Source organism: Lissotriton vulgaris, chromosome 7 (assembly GCF_964263255.1).
Source record: "Lissotriton vulgaris chromosome 7, aLisVul1.2, whole genome shotgun sequence".
NCBI classification, from domain to species: Eukaryota; Metazoa; Chordata; class Amphibia; order Caudata; family Salamandridae; genus Lissotriton; species Lissotriton vulgaris.
The window spans coordinates 575,109,397-575,131,229 of record NC_141695.1 but is presented as its reverse complement, the minus strand read 5'-3'; the positions used below and the strand labels follow the sequence as shown (position 1 = coordinate 575,131,229).

Sequence of the window (21,833 nt, the reverse complement as noted above, 5' to 3'; positions counted from 1 at the left end):
TAAACTATTAACAGCTTTGTCCCAGTTCGCTTTCCTTACAGAGACCTTGGCAGTATCGTTTTGTACTTGAGCTGTATGTTTTACTAGATATTTTACACATATACCATTTAACATTCACTCCTACTCATAGTACTGTTATAAGGTTAATTCGCATTATGGCTTCAGGGAATGTTTGGAATCTATCCCCACCACAAGCCTTCCTCCGGCTTCTTTTTTCTTAACCTCCGAGTAGCGACTTTTTTACCTCATTACTTAGAATGGATTAGTCAAATTATTACTTAAAAGCACTCTCGCTAATCCAAACAGCTTCTGCTTACATTTTTAAGGTTCACATTCCCCTTGTGTACCAGCATTGCCCGAATTATGGCCACTTCTGTTCAGTAATTCTTTAGACGCCACTTGTGACGAAGTACTTCTTGGAAACATTCTGCTTTCACCCATTCCCATTGCTGTGCTCCTGAGGGCTTCTATGCATGCTGTTCACCTTCCATGAATGTACAGACATTGAGGGCGTCGTAAAGTAAAGTAAATTTCGAATTTAATATTCTGAAAGCATATCTATGGTAGCACGTTAAATTGAATGCCTACCAGTGCAAGGTTCAACTACATTTTACAACTACGAAGACATAGCTGGGTATATACCCTCACTCACCCTCACCATCACTCACCCTCACTCATCCTCACCCTCACTCACCCTCACCCTCACTCACCCTCACCCTCACTCACCCTCAACCCCTCACCCTCAACCCCTCACCCTCACTCACCCTCAACCCCTCACCCTCACCATCACTCACCCTCACTCATCCTCACCCTCACTCACCCTCACTCACCCTCACCCTCCCTCACTCACCCTCAACCCCTCACCCTCACTCACTCACCCTCACTCACCCTCACTCACTCACCCTCACTCACCCTCAACCCCTCACCCTCACTCACCCTCAACCCCTCACCCTCACTCACCCTCAACCCCTCACTCACACTCACTCACTCACCCTCAACCCCTCACCCTCACTCACCCTCAACCCCTCACCCTCACTCACCCTCAACCCCTCACCCTCACTCATCCTCAACTCCTCACCCTCAACCCCTCACCCTCACTCACCCTCAATCCCTCACCCTCACTCACCCTCAACCCCTCACCCTCACTCACCCTCAACCCCTCAGCATCACCCTCACTCACCCTCACTCACCCTCAACCCCTCACCTACCCTCACCCTCAACCCCTCACCCTCACTCACCCTCAACACCTCACTCGCCCTCACCCTCACTCACCCTCACCCTCACTCACCCTCACCCTCCCTCACTCACCCTCAACCCCTCACCCTCACTCACTCACCCTCACTCACCCTCACTCACTCACCCTCACTCACCCTCAACCCCTCACCCTCACTCACCCTCAACCCCTCACCCTCACTCACTCACCCTCAACCCCTCACCCTCACTCACCCTCAACCCCTCACTCACTCACTCACCCTCAACCCCTCACCCTCACTCACCCTCAACCCCTCACTCACACTCACTCACTCACCCTCAACCCCTCACCTTCACTCACCCTCAACCCCTCACCCTCACTCACCCTCAACCCCTCACCCTCACTCATCCTCAACTCCTCACCCTCAACCCCTCACCCTCACTCACCCTCAATCCCTCACCCTCACTCACCCTCAACCCCTCACCCTCACTCACCCTCAACCCCTCAGCATCACCCTCACTCACCCTCAACCCCTCACCTACCCTCACCCTCAACCCCTCACCCTCACTCACCCTCAACACCTCACTCGCCCTCACCCTCACTCACCCTCAACACCTCACTCGCCCTCACCCTCACTCACCCTCAACACCTCACTCGCCCTCACCCTCACTCACCCTCACTCACCCTCACCCACCCTCACCCACCCTCACTCACCCTCACTCTCACTCACCCTCAACCCCTCACTCACCCTCACTCACCCTCACTCACCCTCACCCTCCCTCACTCACCCTCACTCACCCTCACTCACTCTCACTCACCCTCACCCTCACTCACCCTCACTCACCCTCACTCACCCTCACTCACCCTCACTCTCACTCACCCTCACTCACCCTCACTCACCCTCACCCTCACTCACCCTCACCCTCACCCACCCTCACCCTCACCCACCCTCACTCACCCTCACTCACCCTCACTCTCACTCACCCTCACTCACCCTCACTCTCACTCACCCTCACTTACCCTCACCCTCACTCACCTTCACCCTCACTCACCCTCACTCTCACTCACCCTCACTCACCCTCACCCACCCTCACCCACCCTCACCCTCACTCACTCTCACTCACCCTCACTCACCCTCACCCACCCTCACCCTCACCCACCCTCACCCTCACTCACCCTCACTCACCCTCACTCTCACTCACCCTCACCCACCCTCACCCTCACCCACCCTCACTCACTCTCACTCACTCTCACTCACCCTCACCCTCCCTCACCCTCACTCACCCTCACTCACCCTCACTCACCCTCACTCACCCTCACTCACCCTCACTCTCACTCACCCTCACCCTCACTCTCACTCACCCTCACCCTCACTCTCACTCACCCTCACTCTCACTCACCCTCACTCACTCACCCACACCCTCACTCACCTTCACCCTCACTCACCCTCACTCACCCCCACTCACCCTCAACCCCTCACCCTCAACCCCTCACCCTCCCTCACCCTCAACCCCTCACCCTCACTCACCCTCAACCCCTCACCCTCAATCCCTCACCCACAATCCCTCACCCACACTCACCCACACTCACCCTCACTCACCCCCACTCACACACCCTCACTCACCCCCACTCACCCCCACTCACCCTCACTCACCCTCACTCACCCTCACCCTCACTCACCCTCACTCACCCTCACCCTCACTCACCCTCAACCCCTCACCCACCCTCAACCCCGCACCCTCACTCACCCTCAACCCCTCACCCTCAACCCCTCACTCACCCTCACTCACCCTCACCCTCAACCCCTCAGCCTCACCCTCACTCACCCTCAACCCCTCACCCTCACTCACCCTCAACCTCATGCTAAAGATTTACAAAAAAAACCATAAACAATTCTAAAAGCACTAACTCTAATGCTGCGAGACCTATTGCATTTCTAATGCTTGTTTTTATAATGACTGCCGGTAGGTTATCTGGGCCAGGCGCACGTGTTAAATTTAATCCTACTATAATGGTCTTAATATGGTTTGGGGAGAACTGCCCTTTTACTTCTTCCCTGACTCTTGGCCAGCTGGATGATGGTATTTCCCCACTCCTCTGCCGTTTGCCATAAATTTCCTCCAGATAAGTCACCCACTTATCCTCTGGGACTGAGCACTGCATAGTCCCTGGCCCTTTCCCCGTACATTGCTGTATCATTTTCCAGAAGCCTTTGACAGTTTTTTCTTCTATTGCCATGAGTAATAGGTAAAACTTTATTTGCATAGTTACTTAAAACCATTGCAATGCATACAATTAATACAACCATATTAAAATGTTCCATATTTAAAAGTGAATGCTCCCTCATGAGCGTCGCAACATGACCTTCAAAAGACGTTTCAATGTCAATACAATTTAAATGTCCCAGATGTTTTTGTCTTCTATTGCCATGAGTAAGTTCATCCAGCATTTTTATTTAAAGGATCTTTTTTTTCTCTAATAGTTGCCTTATAATTTATCATCAGTTTCTTAAGTTCTGCTGATAGTACATCGTTGTAACTACGTCTAAGGCATCTTTTGAGTTGCCTAATAGTGGCCTTTACTTTCCGGCACTCTTCGTCAAACCATGGTTTATTAGAATTTAATTTAGTTTTACTTACTGAACCCTCGTTTCAACGTTTGATTTTTATCCTCAGGCATTCTACAAGATGCTCTATTATATCCTCATGCCAGGATAGATCCTCCCCTGATGGTAGATTTTCTAAATCAACTATTATCTGGAATGCACTCAATTTCTTTATATATTCCTCGCTGATCCGGGTTGTAAGACACTTTGGGTATTCAATATCTACTTATAGCACTTTCTCTCTCGGCGGGACCCGATTTACCTGCAGTTCCATCCATAGCGGGAAATGATCGCTGCCCTCTACCATAAGTATTTCAAAGTGTTGTATTAAGTGGAAACACCATGCCTGCGCAGATATATAGTCTATAGGGCACATTTGCGGTCCTATTTTAAAGGTGTGCTTTGCTGGCCCATCCGATTCTTTCCTACCATTTAGGCAGACCAACCCCATTTCTCCCAAGCAGCTGACCAAGCTCCACGTCTTGTTTTGAAATGTTGCTACTGGGAAACATTGAAAACTCTATATTGTACGCTCTTCTCAAATCACTAAGCCAGGCGTCAGTTTTTTGGGGATTTAATCTATGATTAAAATCACCCAATATTAGGAGTACATCTCTTGGGTAGGTTTCATATAGATCCTCTAAATCTTTTTTTAGGTGTTCCAACTCCGCTTTATACTCGTTTTCCCCCTTTCTGTATATAAACATTGATAATGCATAGGCCTCCCTCACCTACACTGTTATTTGGTGTCAGCACTCTGCTACCTAATGCCCAGTTACACTTTAAATCAAGAAGAACTATATCACTCACTATCCTTGTTTTGACCAACGTCCTCTGTCCACCTGATGCCCTACCTACTTGGTTCTTTCTTGCAGGTTTTACATGGTGAGTAAAACGGTCTGTGACTGGGGTTTCGTCGCACAGCCAGGTCTCCTGTAAGCATAGAATATCGGTTTTCCCCAGGACATTTTTAAAGCCTTCCTGAGTCCGTATTCTTTTGTACCCATTGACATTCCAGGACAAGAAGGATAGGCTGCACGACGACCCACGTTCCTAGTCAATGTTACTCAGGTTCCCCTCTTCCTCACAGTCTATATAAGCTAGTTCTCTATACCTATTTCCAACCAGGACATCTTCCTCCCCCCACCCTAGCTTTTTAGGGATTATGGTGATTTCCAGGGCTCCCTTATTACCCCGTCCCGCAGTGATCATTTTTATTTGCCGTTCTATCAGCCCGCATGATTTCTGAGGAACTGTTTCCCTTGAATATCCATTATCACGTCCTCTCTCTTTAGTAATCTAATTCCTTCCCATAGAATTTCAGCTTCAGCTTTTTCCATTGCGACTTTTATTAGTGCTGAGTGGAGAAGGACCTTTGTTATTTCTTCCCCTTTGGTATTACTCAAAAATACCACTTCTTTTAAATCATCTGTACTAACATATTTTAAGCTGGGACATTTTGCAAATGACAAGTGGAGCTGTGAGCGATTTAGAGGCTTTAACTTCTTAGCTCTTTCCCCCCCCTTTCCCTGTCCGATAGGTTCTACAAATAGCCAAGTGTCCACAATTCTGTTTGTCTGTAGACTATTTAGACTATCATCCATCCTTTCATCCCATCTGTCCATATTGACTTCTACTCTACCCCTATTCCTACTCCTGCAGTCTTTCCCCGAGGTTGGGTTACTGGGCCCTGCCCCTATAGATGTCTCCGTCCCCCATTCAGATACATCCTCCTCCTTTTCCCCTGGGTACTTCCTCAAGTGGACTTTCACACTCTTTACCTTGTTATTCCTGATTCCCTCCTACTTTGATCTTCAATTCTATTGGAACTTGCTCCTATGTCCACAAAGGTTAACTTTCTTGTTTCTAGCAACCCTACCTTGTCTTTGGGCCTTGGCTCAGGGTTTACCTCCTTCCCCTTTTCCTGTTGTTTTGCTACCTGGCTTGTACATGGGGCCCTTTTCCCCTTCCTCCTCTTCGGAAAACACCTCCTTTCGCCATACCTTTTTATAATCATAGGGCAACAGGAAATATATACTGTTGGATCATCCTCTTTGGGTCTGTTCACCTCTATCTCTTCTTCCACCTCATCTGCATTATTCACTACCGGTCTTACTAAGGAAGGCATTTGATCTTTAATCTACATCAGCTCCCCAATTATGTTCTTAAACTGGTTACTATTGCCCACATGCATCAAGCATTTTTGGAGTCGCAAACGGTGCGATTCCTTAAAATCGTCCGTTTGCGATTCCAAAAAATGCTTTTTGAGATGCATCATTTGTTTCTGTTGAAAATCGCAAATTTTGCGATTTTCTAAAATGCGATTGCATTTAAGGAATCGCAATTTTGCAATTCCTTAAATGCAATGCATCATTCTTAAAAAATTTGCGATTTTAAAGATTGCAAGTGCAAATTACCACGAGGTTGAACCTCGTGGTAATTTGCGAAATTGTTTAAAAATGCACAAAAATGCATTTTTTAAACTGTTAAGTTACAGACACACATGTCCATAGGACATGTGTGTCTGTAACTTATAGGTAAAAGTGCATTTCATGGGTGCAGGGGGGGGGGGGCTATTTGGACCCCCCTCTCCACCCTTGAAATGGATTGATGAATTGCGATTTCAAATTGCAAATTCGCAATTCCCATTCATTCCTATGGGCATTTTGGCCCATAGGAATGAATGGGAATTGCGAATTCGCAATTTGAAATTCGCATTTTTTATGCGATTCGGTAAAAATAGCGATTTTTACCGAATTGCATAAAAAATTAAAAAATAATCATGCATAGGCTTTTGCAATTTCTAAATTGCGAATCGCTATTTTTCGCAATTTAGAAATCGCAAAAGCCGATATTGATGCATGTGGGCATTTGTGTCTTTAAGATTTCATTATTGAAAACTGACACCTCTAGTATGCCCTGCAAAGTTTTCTGGAGCATCAACATAACCTCTAGCATTGATAAACTCGAAGAGCCCGTCACCTCCAGACTATGCAGGCCTGATATACCCGTATGAACAGTGTTGACATTTAGCAGTCTTTCTTTCACGTTAGGGCTAAGATCGACCGAGTTTTCCTCCCGCCCGTGTTTACTCTGGTTTTCACACTGTATTTAACTCTGAATTTCTTCTTCCTCCACCTCGACTTCAATGTCCTGAATAATTAAAGACTGGAATAACCGAGGGGAGGAGGACAAGCGTGGTTCTGTTGGGATCTCGGCGATGTCAAAGTTCGTCTGGTTCAGGATTTCCATGTTTATTACTTGGTCCTCTGTTATTTTTAGGGGCTCCACTTCAGTCATCTTTCAGGTGTCTCTTTCACTTTAAAGTGCTTTCCCAAAAAGTCTTTAATGGATTTTGAGACTGCCGTTCCTCCTTTTGCACTTGCTGTCTTAGAGATCAACAGCGCTTTCTGTTGGATTGTCATAGAGGGCGGGATAGACCCCATTGCAGGAGTTTTACTTCCAGTTGGTGTTGCCATCACATTTATTACATTACTCAAGTCTTTAGATAAATCCAATAGATCTTCCGCCCCTTCTATTTCCTAATTTCTTGAAATTCTTCGCGGCTCTGCGTGGTTTATTTTTCCCCAGGGCCATTTCTTTTTTTATCCCCCCAGAGTAACCAAAATTACCAACGGGTTCCTCCTTCGCTTTCTTTAGGATTCCCACAGATCCTAGGAGCGTAACAATCTCCTATATCAAATACACTTCATACTATTTATTAGGGAGGGAGGAATTTACCTCTTCACTTACCTCTGTTCTATGGGCCTGCGCTCTCCTCCCCCACTGCACCTTTAAAAACTCGTTTCTCCAGGCACCAAACTGTCTCTGGGCTTGGTCCACAGCTTATTTGAAAATCACCCCCTTTGTCTTACTGTGGCTTTTTATATCTCCTCACCATTGACAACCTCCGCAATGGGAATGCCCGGTGCTTGCTCTCTCCGATTTTCTGCCGCTTTTGGCTAGGGGGACTCTAAACCTGCAAGGTCCTTGCAGTCCACTACGGGCTGGCTCCAAAAAAAAAAGAAGAATAGTGTCCCCACCTCCCTCGCTGCCCGCTAGACTCGCGGTCCACTGCAGCGCGTTCGCTGATTTGGTCGCGGTTTAATCCTCTGGTCTCGAGATGCGGGTCTCAGGTCGCAAATCTCCAATTTTTCTCTACCGCCCGCTCAAAGCAGTAGGATAAGGACGGATGCAGCTACCTCAACGCCGCAATACCGGCGGCACCGAAACTACCGCCGGAAGACAAGCGACGAAGTGGGAGGTGCTCAGAGCGCGTCCGCAGCCACACAGAAACAGAGCCTGCACACAGAAACCACAGGGTTTAAACATGGGCAATTCTCTGGGCAGTATTCCATTGCATCGTTTTTACTCAAGAGAGTTATTTACAGACAGCCTGCCACATGCACCCAGTCTTGGTCCCACTGAAAAGAATCTGTCCAGCATGGGCCCTCCTTGAAGGGGAACAGATGAAATCCCAGGCCACGAGGCCTTCCTGGGCATCAGAAGGGGAGGTTTAAAACTCTGGTTCAACAGTAGCTGCTCCCTCCACCCCCACTCCTGTTGGCAGAAATAAGGATTTACATGTTGGCAGTCTCCTAAAAATTCAAATGGATTCAAGTGTTTCCACCCATCACATCTTTACTGTGGACAAGAACACTGGCGAGTAATAGACTCCGCTCAACAGGGATTGTCTTTGTGGGGTTTGTTTCTAAGCTAGATAGAGTTCACTCTAGGGGACCAGGATGTTGCTGCCAAAAACCTTTATGCTTTTCAGAGGAACAGACTTATATGTGACTGACTGTTCCCCAACCCCCTTCCAGAAACACTAACATGATAGATGTGTAGAAACCACAGCACAAGCATTTCCACCCTCAGCCAGACTCTGAGCTTGGGGAGGAAAGCAGCAGATCAGAGGTGTACTTGTTGCAGGTTTATTTATTGTCTTGGTATAGTGCTGCAATAATCAGGCGGTTTCTTCAGGGAGCTCCTGCAGTGTGGGCATATAGGAGAGAGGACACTAGAGAGGAAATAACACAGTAAGTCTCAAACATCAAGCCTGTATGAAAAAGATGGGTCTACAGGAGTTTCCAGAACTTTCCAAGGACATCCTCAAGATGAAGAGGCAAGGAAGGGTAGGAAGTCCAACTGACCTGATCCTTGCAAGGAACATTCTCAGATATTCGTATCTGGATGTGAGCAGCAAGAGATGGTTCTGGGAGGCCTACTTACAAGAGGTATCCGGCCCACAAACCCCAAACAGGATGAAATATCTTTCAGTGAGCGGGACGTGAGCTTGAAACTGTTAGACTCCCACCGGCCCAAGCACTGCAGGAACGTAGCACGTACCAGTCCCCTTCCCCCGTCCACTGGACACCCACAGGAGCAACACTGTGGGGGCACCTATGGGCAAGAAAAGAGGGTGGTAATATAGAGGAGACACCAAGTCTACCACCCTTGTAGTTTTCAGGACACTGCTCCCTTTATCTTTACGCTTCTGCACCTGTAGCAATCACAAGAAGAAAACAACACCTTACATAGGTACAAGTTCCCAATAGCACCAGCCTCCCAGGACCATGCCTTATCCACCCTACAACCCTTCTCACCTGTGACTCATGCAGGCTTAGCTTCGTAAAGAGGCGGAGTACAGCAACAAACAACGTGGTACTCCTTAGTCTGCACCACTAATCGCTACAAAATGAGGAAAGGAGCAATATCGGCAAGTGTCCTATTGTCAAAATTATAACGTGGGGAAAAAAGGTCAGGGACGGCTAACTGCCGTTACCAAAAAAACCCCCGTAGAGCACAATTAATATTTCCGAAGGGCCAAGGGTAGGGAATCCTCCGTTGCGCTATGCAGCAGCGCTTCGGGAACTGAAACCGCCGCGGAGTGACCCGAAACGTCACTTCCGCAAATAACGAGGCGGATTGAATCTAAACCGAGACGCGCTAGAGGTAGCGTCTTCGTCTCGGAAAATCAGCGTTAGCAAAAATGACAACACGCTGGAATGAACGGGAGCCCCCAATTCACCCTGATAAGAAAACGCTCGAGGGATGGGAAAATATAGAAGAGGGAGGGGAGGGAATACCGGGATACCGCTAAACAACTAAGGGGGAAAGAGAAAGGCAGGGAATGGACCAAAAAGGGACAGGGAAAAACCCCTAACTCTCTCACGAGCCCGTGAGAGAAAACAAGACAGCAACAAGGGATTTTCAGCTACAAGATGAAAACAAGCGCAGCTCAGCCGACTTCAGCAACCAACAACCAGGAAGGGAATCCAAACACTGGCAATATCGAGCAGTGAGCTAAAGGTAGGACTGGCTATTTATCTCCCTACCCCTGGTCATATGATAGCAAGGCATGGTCACAAAGGTAGGACTAGCTTGATTCCTAACAGTACCCCCCCCCGACAATCCTCCCCACTGGTCTGGGCTTGGAGGGGTGCGATCTATGGAATGCCCGAACCAACCGCGGGGCGTGAACCTCCCCAGCCGGCTCCCAGGACCTGTCGTCTTTAGTGTACCCCTTCCAGTCCACTAAGTAGTGTAAACGTCCCCTGACTCGCTTCGAATCCAGGATAGCCTGGACCTCGTACTCCTCCTGTCCATCAATCAAGACCGCCGGGGGGGGGTGGTAGCACCTGATCTGTTGGCACATAGGGTTTGAGCAGGGAAGTATGGAAAACAGGATGCACACTATACTCCTGGGGTAGCTTAAGTTTCATTGCTACTGGATTGATGACCTGGAGAATGGGATAAGGACCCACAAATCTGGGCTGCAGTTTACGCAGACCCTTCAACCTCAAGTTGCGGGAAGACAGCCACACTAGATCCCCAGTCGTGTAGGCAGGAGCGGGTACACGGTGTTTATCCGCTTGAGCCTTCATAGCCTCCTTTGCCTCTAGAAGACTATTCCTAGCCAAGGTCCAGACGTCTCCCAATTGCCTACATATACTGTCAATGGCTGGCACGCGACCCGTGGGTTGTATCGCCATCGCCCTTGGATGGAACCCCAGGGAACAGAAAAAAGGGGACATGCCCAAGGCGGAGTGCACGCTGTTGTTATAGGCAAACTCCGCGATGGGCAGGGCAGTGACCCAATCGCACGACAAGGACGCTATCAGACACCGCAAGTATTGCTCCATCGTCTGATTAGTGCGTTCAGTCTGGCCGTCAGTCTGGGGGTGGTAAGCTGAAGAGAGACAGATCTTGGTCTTAAGCACCTGGCATAACTCAGACCAGAAGTGTGAAACAAACTGGGCCCCTCTATCGGATACAATCACCTCTGGTAACCCGTGTAAACGTACAATTGAGGACATGAATGCCATTGCCATCTCCTTTGCGGTAGGAATCTTGGGAAACGGGATGAAGTGGGCCATCTTGGTAAACATATCCACCACCACCAAGACTGTAGTAAGACCTGTGACAGTAGGTAGATCGGTTACGAAATCCATGCTCAACGAATGCCAGGGACCAGGTGGTACTGCCAAAGGCTGTAAAAGTCCCGAAGGTTTGCAATGCGAGGGCTTGCTCGTTACACACACTGGACACGCACTTACATAACCCTGAACGTCTCTAGACATGGACTCCCACCAAAACCACCTCATGCACAGGTCCTTCGTCTTTCGTATACCCGGGTGTGCTGCCAAGGTGGAGGAATGACACCACCCCAACACCTCATCCCTCAGCCCAGGGGGAATAAACAACTTGCCCTCCTTATACAACAGCCCATCCTTCATCTCCATTTGAGGCAGGGATAACCAAGGGGCCAGATCCAAATGACTTAACCGGCCTTTCACTAGAGCTGGAAAGTCTTCCATCGTCAATGCCCCTATGATTCTCTCCGGGTCTATCATGGTCCTGCTTGCACTCACGGAACTTTCGTCCTTCATGTCCACATGGATTCTAGAGAGCGCATCAGATTTCACTTGTTGTGCTGCAGGTCGATATGTTATAATGAAATCGAATTCATTAAAAAACAAAACCCATCTCATCTGCCGCGGTGTTAATGCCCTTGCAGAACGAAAGAATTCTAAGTTCTTATGGTCGGTGTAGATGGTGATTACATGACGAGCACCCCATAAATAATGGCGCCATTCCTCAAACGCTAGTTTAACCGCCAACAGTTCTCTCTCTGCCACCGTATAATTGCGTTCCGCTGGCAATAAAGTTTTGGAAAAGAACGCAATTGGATGCAAATGGCCAGTGGCTTCGTCTCTCTGCGACAACACGCCCCCTACCGCGCACAAGGACGCATCTGTTTCAACAAAATACGGCAGGGCAGGATCAGGGTGCACCAATACAGGGGCAGACACAAACTGTTTCAACAACATCTGAAAAGCCTCCTGAGTTTCACTAGTCCAAACAAAAGGAACGTCCTTTCTCAGGAGGCGAGTTATTGGGGCCACTATCTCGGAGAAATGGAGAATGAAACGCCGATAAAAATTAGCGAAACCTAGGAGCATCTGTATTTGTTTTACATTCGTCGGCACTGGCCAGGACACAATAGCCTGAATCTTTTTTGGATCCATACGAATGCCTGATGCAGAAATAACAAAACCCAAGAACTCCACTTCAGAAGCCCCAAACTGACATTTCTCTAACTTGGCGTACAAATGATGTTCCTGTAATGTCCGTAACACCTGCCTCACATGCTCTGTGTGCTCAAGTCCTTTTTCCGAATAAATGAGAATGTCGTCCAAATACACTATAACGGTTTGGTCCAGATATTTCCCAAGTACTTCATTAATGAAGAATTGAAACGCCGCGGGCGCGTTACATAGACCAAACGGCATTACAGTGTACTCGAACAATCCATACTTTGTCTTAAAAGCCGTCTTCCACTCATCCCCTGGCCGGACTCTGATAAGATGGTATGCGCCCCGCAAGTCTAGTTTTGTGAACACTGTAGCCTTGCGGAGTTGGTCCAGCAACACGGAGATGAGCGGAAGAGGGTAACGATTTTTAACCGTTGCGGAATTCAAGGTGCGGTAGTCCACACAGGCCCTCAAGGACCCCTCCTTTTTGGGTATAAAAAAGATGGCCGATGACACGGGCGAAGAAGAAGGGCGTATATACCCCAAGGATAACATCTCATCTATATAGGTCTTCAGATGAGCCTCTTCTGATTCGGATAAAGCATAAACCCGACTACAAGGCAACGGGGCCCCTGGTATAAGGTCGATCTTACAATCATATGACCTGTGGGGAGGGAGGCCTTGGGCACACTCTTTGTCAAACACCTCCTCATAGGCCGCATACTGTGGAGGGATTCTACACATCTCGGTGGCCGCACAGGACAAAGGGTTAATCTGCTCCGCCGCCACTACATAACAGTTCTTTAAGCAGTATACCGAGTCCAGGGTGACCAATCTTTGTACCCAGTCAATCCTGGGGTTGTGCTTTTGTAACCACGGGACCCCCAGAACCAAGCCAAACGAGGGGGCATCGATCAAATCGAAAACCACGGATTCCACATGCCCATTGTCACACACTAAACCCAAGGGCTCGGTCTGTCGGGTGATACACCCCGAGGTCAACTCGGTTCCATGGCTCTGGTTGTTCCTTTAGCTGGCAAGGGACCATCAACTTATCCGCCATCGAAATATCCATGAAGTTCCCGGTGGCCCCAGAATCAAGTAACACAGACACCGGGACACGGCTCTGCGCAGATATCAATAGCTGAGTGTTAATCACAAAGTGCCTAGGAGCCTGATCAATTGCCCCCACCACCTCGTATTGTACTGACTGGTCCTTCTCTTTGATCCGTTCTTTATGTATACATGCCACCTTCTTCCCAAACCCTACTCCAGAAGGTTTCACGGGACAATCACGTGCAAAATGCCCCCCTTGTCCGCAATACAAGCATAAGTTATTCTCTCTCCTTCTCTTCTTTTCCTCAGCTGTCAAAGGACCTCGTACCCCACCTATCTCCATTGGCTCGGGTGCGGCCTTACTCTCACCTCCCGCCTTTACCTCTGGTTTCACATAACCACCTCTTGAGTACTGAAATCGGTTACGTTCACCTCGCCGTTCTGTCACCCTATGGTTAAGTTTCACTACCAAGTCTATAAATGCCGCACAGTCTTCTGGAGGATCTACCACCTGAGACACTATGTCCTTCAATTCTTCGTTTAACCCTTGATAGAAAAGGGACGTCCTCTTTTCAGTCGGCCAATGCGTCTCAGAGACCAAGCGATTAAAGTTGGCTATATAAGACAACAAGTCCTGCCTGCCCTGCCGCAGTTTCAACAGTTCGGCGTCACTGGCCTGCATGAACGCATGTTTGGCAAATAGACTATGCATTAATACTTTGAACGCCTGGTAGTTGTACAACACCCGGTCGTTATTTTCCACTAACGGAATCGCCCATTGGGCCGCGTTACCAGCCAGATATGACAATATGAAAGCAATTTTAGCGGAGTCGTCAGGAAAAGCATTAGTTCTGCACATAAAGTGCAGTTGACACTGGTTCATGAAGGTGCCAAATTTGTCACTGTCTCCTGTGAATCTTTCAGGGGGGGCCAAGGGCACTGCCACAGGAGTGGAGACGGTTACTGCTATTGGTGAACCGCCGCTAGCTGTACTAGATCCCGCTCCTCCAGTATACTGGAAGGTAGCTGGTTGAATAACGGGAGTAGTGCCTCTCTGCTGTGACTGTTCGCGGGCTCTTACTGCCACTAACTCCTGCTTCAACCCTACATTCTCCTGCTGCAATTCTTGCACCTGTGCCTGCAGGGTATGTACCGCTCCCATGATATCCTGCATAGAGGGACCCCCTGTACTGCCACCCAGCGGATTCCCATCCTCATCCATGCTAGTCCGGGCAGTGCTGTATGAACGTGGGCTCGATATTCTGTTAGACTCCCACCGGCCCAAGCACTGCAGGAACGTAGCACGTACCAGTCCCCTTCCCCCGTCCACTGGACACCCACAGGAGCAACACTGTGGGGGCACCTATGGGCAAGAAAAGAGGGTGGTAATATAGAGGAGACACCAAGTCTACCACCCTTGTAGTTTTCAGGACACTGCTCCCTTTATCTTTACGCTTCTGCACCTGTAGCAATCACAAGAAGAAAACAACACCTTACATAGGTACAAGTTCCCAATAGCACCAGCCTCCCAGGACCATGCCTTATCCACCCTACAACCCTTCTCACCTGTGACTCATGCAGGCTTAGCTTCGTAAAGAGGCGGAGTACAGCAACAAACAACGTGGTACTCCTTAGTCTGCACCACTAATCGCTACAAAATGAGGAAAGGAGCAATATCGGCAAGTGTCCTATTGTCAAAATTATAACGTGGGGAAAAAAGGTCAGGGACGGCTAACTGCCGTTACCAAAAAAACCCCCGTAGAGCACAATTAATATTTCCGAAGGGCCAAGGGTAGGGAATCCTCCGTTGCGCTATGCAGCAGCGCTTCGGGAACTGAAACCGCCGCGGAGTGACCCGAAACGTCACTTCCGCAAATAACGAGGCGGATTGAATCTAAACCGAGACGCGCTAGAGGTAGCGTCTTCGTCTCGGAAAATCAGCGTTAGCAAAAATGACAACACGCTGGAATGAACGGGAGCCCCCAATTCACCCTGATAAGAAAACGCTCGAGGGATGGGAAAATATAGAAGAGGGAGGGGAGGGAATACCGGGATACCGCTAAACAACTAAGGGGGAAAGAGAAAGGCAGCGAATGGACCAAAAAGGGACAGGGAAAAACCCCTAACTCTCTCACGAGCCCGTGAGAGAAAACAAGACAGCAACAAGGGATTTTCAGCTACAAGATGAAAACAAGCGCAGCTCAGCCGACTTCAGCAACCAACAACCAGGAAGGGAATCCAAACACTGGCAATATCGAGCAGTGAGCTAAAGGTAGGACTGGCTATTTATCTCCCTACCCCTGGTCATATGATAGCAAGGCATGGTCACAAAGGTAGGACTAGCTTGATTCCTAACAGAAACATGGCCTTGGGGTATGGACAAGGCTAAGGTATATATGGTTGTCACCTTCTGTAGTGGCACAAATGAGCTAAAAATGATGATTAAAAAGGGTTGGCTCAAGTATTTTAAGCCACCATTATTCGGCCTTCCCTTAAAGTAGAAGGATGGCTCAGTTGGCTGTAAGTTCATTCACCTCTGAGAAACACGGGTGGTGGAAGGGCATCATTTAAAATCCCTGCTAGACAGCCTCAGCCTTCAGTCCTTCCAAGGTCAAAAAAATGTTCCATACATTAGGTAATACTAACAACTATTGTTTGCAGTGTTTAGGACAAAAACAATATCAAGAAAATCAAATCTGCTATCCTAAACCAAATGCACTACAATTCAGAAACCGACTTCATCATCACAGCAGACTTCATTATGAATTTGATCAGCTCTGGACCACTCAGCGAATGCCTTACCCAACCGAACAACTCCAGCGGCATACAGCCCCAGGTGACAAAAGTAAGGACTTGGAAAGACAAACTTGGGGAAAACTCTGCGCTAGACACTGAGCATCTCGAGGTGACGACTACCCAGCAAATTTCACCTACATCGGCCCACAGTCATAGTCCATCATCAACTACAACTTTTAATCGTTCTCTCTATTCCCTGTAGTTCGCTCTTTCTTAAATTGCGGAGCACTGCGAGAGTGACCACCTTCCACAAATGCTAGCTCTAGACCTAAAAAAATGAATTGAATTGAATTGAATGGAAATTTATAATGCGCAAGAACAATAACCCGCGGGTATCAAGGCGCCTAACAAAATGATCAGAAAATGAGACAGAAAACCTTACAAATAAGCTTGCCGAAAGAGAAGAGTTTTTAGAGCAGTGCGGAAGTTCTGTAAAGACGGAAGGGATCTCAGGTCCAGGGGGAGGTCATTCCACCATTGAGGAGCTAGAGTGGAGAAGGCTCTGCCACCCCATCTAGCTCTTCGTACACGGGGGGCTGTCAGACGCAATTTCCCAGAGGAACGCAGGTTCCTTCCGGGGATATAGTGAGAAATGATGGAACCAATTCCCGTGTCGCTATTTTTGGTGATGGCTCTGTAGGTCATGCATAGAACTTTGAACCAGATTCGATATTCTACCGGCAGCCAATGCAGCGTTTTCCTGGCCGCAGTGGCCGAAGAGCGTCTGGGAATATCCAGAACAAATCTGGCTATGGCGTTTTGGACTACCTGTAAGCGCTGCAGGTGGCTCTTGTTGAGCCCAGCATACAGTGCATTACAGTAGTCCAAACGAGAACCAATGAGTGCGACGGCTATTTGTTTTCTAGCCTGTAAGGAAAGATATTTCCTAATCCTTCGTAGGGTGTGAATCAAACCCCAGCAGGTGGAGACGGTTCTGCTCACCTGGCTGCCCAAATCTAGGGCAGGGTCTATCAACACCCCGAGATTCTTGGCAGATGTTGTAGGGGAAGGGCATGTTCCTAGTGAGTCGGGCCACCAGTTGGCTGACCAGATGTTTTCTTTCCCCCCAAACACCATCACCTCAGTCTTCTCCCCATTCAGTTTAAGAGAGTTCTGAATCATCCAATGACCAACCGCCTCCATACAAGATCTAAACTTGGAGGCGGTTAGTACATCTGAATGGGGGAGAGAGACGAGGATTTGGGTGTCGTCTGCGTAAGATACTACCTCCATCCCGAAAGATCTTATTAATTTGGCTAGTGGGGTCACATAGATGTTGAAAAGGGTCGGGCTGAGTGCCGACCCTTGGGGGACCCCACATAGCACTGGTCGGGATGGAGATAGGAACTCCCCCAGCTTGACTCTTTGTTCCCTCCCCGTGAGGAAAGAGGTCAAAAGATCCAGGGCTGTGTTCTTCACCCCCACCTCCCTCAGCCGAGATGAAAGTACTGAGGGGGAGAGGGTATCGAAAGCCGCAGTTAGATCAAGCAGGACCAGGAGGGAGGTCTGGCCCCATCTACTGTCGTGCGGATCTTGTCGAGCACGATGGTGAGGGCTGACTCGGTGCTAAATTCTCTCCTGAATCCATGCTGGGAGGAGTCTAGGCATCCCGAGCTTTCCACAAAAACAGCGAGATGCTTGTTAAGATGTGCCTCAAGCATCTTCGCTGGAGCAGGGAGCAGTGAGATAGGCCGGAAGTTTTTTAGGACCCCCGGATCCAGGGAGGCCTTTTTTAACAGGGGTTTTACTACCGCCTTCTTCCATTCTATAGGGAAAATACCATCTCTAATGGCTAGATTCATTACCTCTAGCAGCGGTGGCAAGAGGGTCTCCCTACACTGCTTGATGACTTTCAGTGGGCAGGTATCCAGGGGAGAACCAGACTTGGTCTTATTTAGCAGTAACTCAAGATCTTGCAAGGCCAGCGGGGGGAAAGAGTCCAGGGTGCATGGTGGGGAGATGTCTGTGGTAATCATACTCATCTCAACCCCTGATGTAGACGCACTGATACAAGCTCTTTGTTCCTCGAGGGCCAGGTGAATATCCTGAATTTTAGTGTGGAAGAAGGAGGCAATCTTATCACATAGGTCCTGCGAAGGAATGACAGGATCAGGGGCTTGCAGTTTGACTAGAGAGTCAACAGTTTTAAAGAGCTCCTTCGGCGAGGAAAGCGAGGTGGTCATGGTAACAAAGTATTCTTGTTTAGCCTGCACAATTTCAGCTTTGTATTTTTTAACAAGGAGTTTATGGGCTTCCTTGTTCTTGAGGTCCCAACTAGCATGCCAAAGCCTCTCCTTTCTCCTCACTTCTTGCCTAAGAAGTCTGAGGGAGTCAGAGAACCAGGGAGCAGATGGTCTCTTTCTGGCTCGGCGCGGAGACTGTACAGGGGCCAATTTATTCAAGGCCTCGGTGGTGACCTGTTCAAAATGAGCGACTGCAGTCTGTACGCTGTCTAAGCCAGTGATAGAAAGGCTTGCAGCCCAGGGCACGAAGGAATCGAAGAGGTCGTTGAGAGGGGGCCTGTCATACTTGGCTCGCAATTCACCACCAACTATATTATTATATTATAGTGAAAATTGCCAACAGCGCCAAGTTAGTGCTAGAGGAAATTGAAAGACAAAATCTAATCCTACTAGCAACATGGCAAAAATTCACAACAGACATACTTGCAGACAAGAACTGCAACACATACGGCCTACCCAGGAACCACTTTTTAGCTCCACATGATCAATACCAAAATCCTAAAAAGAAATCAGTAGCCTGCCTTTTGGCCAAGAAAAAACATAACCAGGCATTGCGGCTGGCATGATGGGGAAATAGTAAAACTGCGAGCAACACAGATATTTTAAGGGCAGCAAAAAAGGAAATATGCCAGGCAGCTCTGGCTCGACAACCAAAAAGACACAAACGATTTCTGGGCTAAACTGTTCTACGACAGTAAGCTACCCAACTCAAGAATCTTTTGTTCTACCTTGAAAAACTTAAACTGACTACAGCAGCCCCCAGGGAACAGTCGAATCAGGGAATAGTGTTGGGTTGCCTTTCTTAAGAAACATATATCTGCAGCAAACAACCCTACACCCTCATCTCCTCTAGAAGGCACATCCTGCACTGCTGCCGCCAGAAACTCACTCTATAAAGATGCCCCATCAGCACCAAACGCCTCGCAGGGGGCCAGTTTGGTAATAGATTTATGGTTTCTCCTCCACTCAGAAGGGGTCCAACTGTCTGAACCGGACATAGCGAATGTCACCATTAAAGGCAGTAGGGGCGGTGCTCCGGGGCCAAATTGAATATCCCAGGCCATCTACAAACAAGACCCACAGTACTGGACAGGAAAACTGACTCCCCCTTTTCCAACGCAGTCCTCATGGGTGCCATGATTCATGGCGAGGCACTGTCATCACCCTACTCCACAATGGCGGAGAGAAAACCTCAGCAGAAAATGTCAATCTTATCACACTTCTTGACAATGAAGCTAAATTCTTCGCATCCCTTGTCCTAGACGAATTGACTGTCTGGGCGGATATAAACCAAATAATCCCTACAACAAAATCTGGTTTTAGCAGGGGCTCCGGCACAGTTACTAACATCCTGGCCCTGTCCGTCATTCTGGACCACCTAAGGTAGCAGAACCACTTGAACTCTCTCTGCATCGTGGACTACAAACCAGCGTTCAAACGCGTTACTCGAGCAAAGCTATGGAGGAAGCTCAGGGCCTGAAACATCCCTTGACAACTGCTTAGAGCCATCCAGTCACTTCACTTCCAAACATGAGTGCAGATCAAAATTGGAAACAGCAAACTCGTGTCAAGGAAAATCTGGACTCAATATAAGGCCTCAAGCAGGGGTGTGTGCGGGTCCCATGCCTCTTCATCCTCTTCATGGCCGACTTCTCATCGGCTTTTGACGAAACAGCCACGCTCCATGTCTCGGCACAAGAGCATTAAACCACCTATTTATTGTACGCATATGACATGGTCCTGTATAGCTCAACCAGAGTAGGCCTGCAGAGACTGATAAATACACTCCACTTGCCCTTTACATAAAAATCAACCGAAACAAAACCAAAATAATGCATTTTGGAGCACACAGCCTAGAAACAGTAAAAGAATGCAAGCACCTAGAGGTGCTGCTAGACGACAAGGGTCTGGCCGAACAACAGCTACGAGTCATCGCAAACACAAGCAACACCCTAATCACTGCTTTTAGGACCCTTCACAAGAAATTGAAAGGCCCAACACTCGATCCTCTCCCAAAAGTCTTGGCGGCAAAAGTCTTGCCAACCTTAACCTGCAGCAATGAGGCTCTTTTTGGCAGTGATTCGGCCCTTTTCGACAAATGCCGAACAAAAGTTTACTGTTATGTGTTAACCCTAGCCTCGAGTTCCTCTCAAAGTCAAATCTGACTGGAATTCGGCCTAATAAGCCAATCAATAGGGCGAAAGGGGGCAATTGTCAAATGCTGCTTTAAACCAAAACACACAGATCCCAATACAATAAACAACATCCTATGGTCTGCAATTGACAACTCTAGATGCAGCAAGCACAGCAACAGCCTTGAAGAATAGTTTGATCAACCCTTAGCCAACTAGCTCCTAGGGAACCACTGAGCTACACCACTGCAATACAACGCTTTAAAAAAATTGTTAAATCTGCAATGGCTACAATTTCTCTTCTACAACATAAAGACAAGCTCACAAAACGAAGTCATGCACGGATGGTCATGAATGGCTATGCAAAACTAAATCAAGCATCACACAAGGACCTGCACGTTTCGGCGTCATCTGAAGCTTACGCTGCTGCAGTGTGGCCTGGGCTGTCCATTCTACAGGAAAATCCTGCATGGCTGTACTCCGGTGAGACAGGCTTCGCCTATGCGGCTCAAAAGCAGAGAATCTTCTGCACATAACCTGCGTCTGCACCAATATGGTGGTGGAGAGGAAGCACCTCCTCAAACCTTTATGAACCCCTTGGGCGCGGCCGCAATTCTGCGCCTGTGCGGCCGTTTTTGAAAGTGGGCGGGTTCATGACGGCCCGCAGCCGTCATCAGCACACGAGCACAGTGATGCATGACGGCTGGGGGCCGTCATCAGCATGAAAAGGGTTAAAAAGCAAAGGGGTCTGCACAAACAGCCAGGCTGCTACATCCTGCCTAGAGCGAGCCGGCCCTATCCTGAACGGCCGCTGCATGACATTTTAAAATACATTTGAACAACTCCTTTAGCAATGTAGCTGCGAGCATCGAGGCGTAGACAGTCTTCAGCTCCCAACATAACTAACCGTGGATTCGTAAGAAACCTGGCCCAGGCTGCAAGGTTGACCTGACACATTAAAATCATAACTATGGGCGATCCTGGCGCCCTGGGGCAGGGGCGGCTCTAGGCTCATGGTGGCTCTGGGCAGGGAACGTAGGTAGGGGGCCCTGGAAGAGTGGGTCCGGGCGGGGCGGAGCGCGGAGGCCAGTGATAAGGGGGGGCCACGGTGTTTGGAAGCGGAACAGAGCCAGAGGCCACCAAATCCCTGCCAGGGACCGCCACACAAATATGTATCCATCCTCAGAGGATTATTATATTAAGGATATATATTGGCGTGGTGGCCCCTGGGATTTGGTGGCCCTGTGCGGGTGCACAGCTTGCACATGCCTG

The 21,833-nt window shown here is 48.6% G+C and overlaps 1 protein-coding gene across 2 annotated transcripts in view; it reads right to left on the bottom strand.

Moving 5' to 3' along the window:
• SEPTIN9 (septin 9) overlaps positions 1-21,833 on the bottom strand; it is a 554,478-nt gene that overhangs the window by 164,001 nt on the left and 368,644 nt on the right. The gene's annotated exons all lie outside the window — the stretch shown is intronic.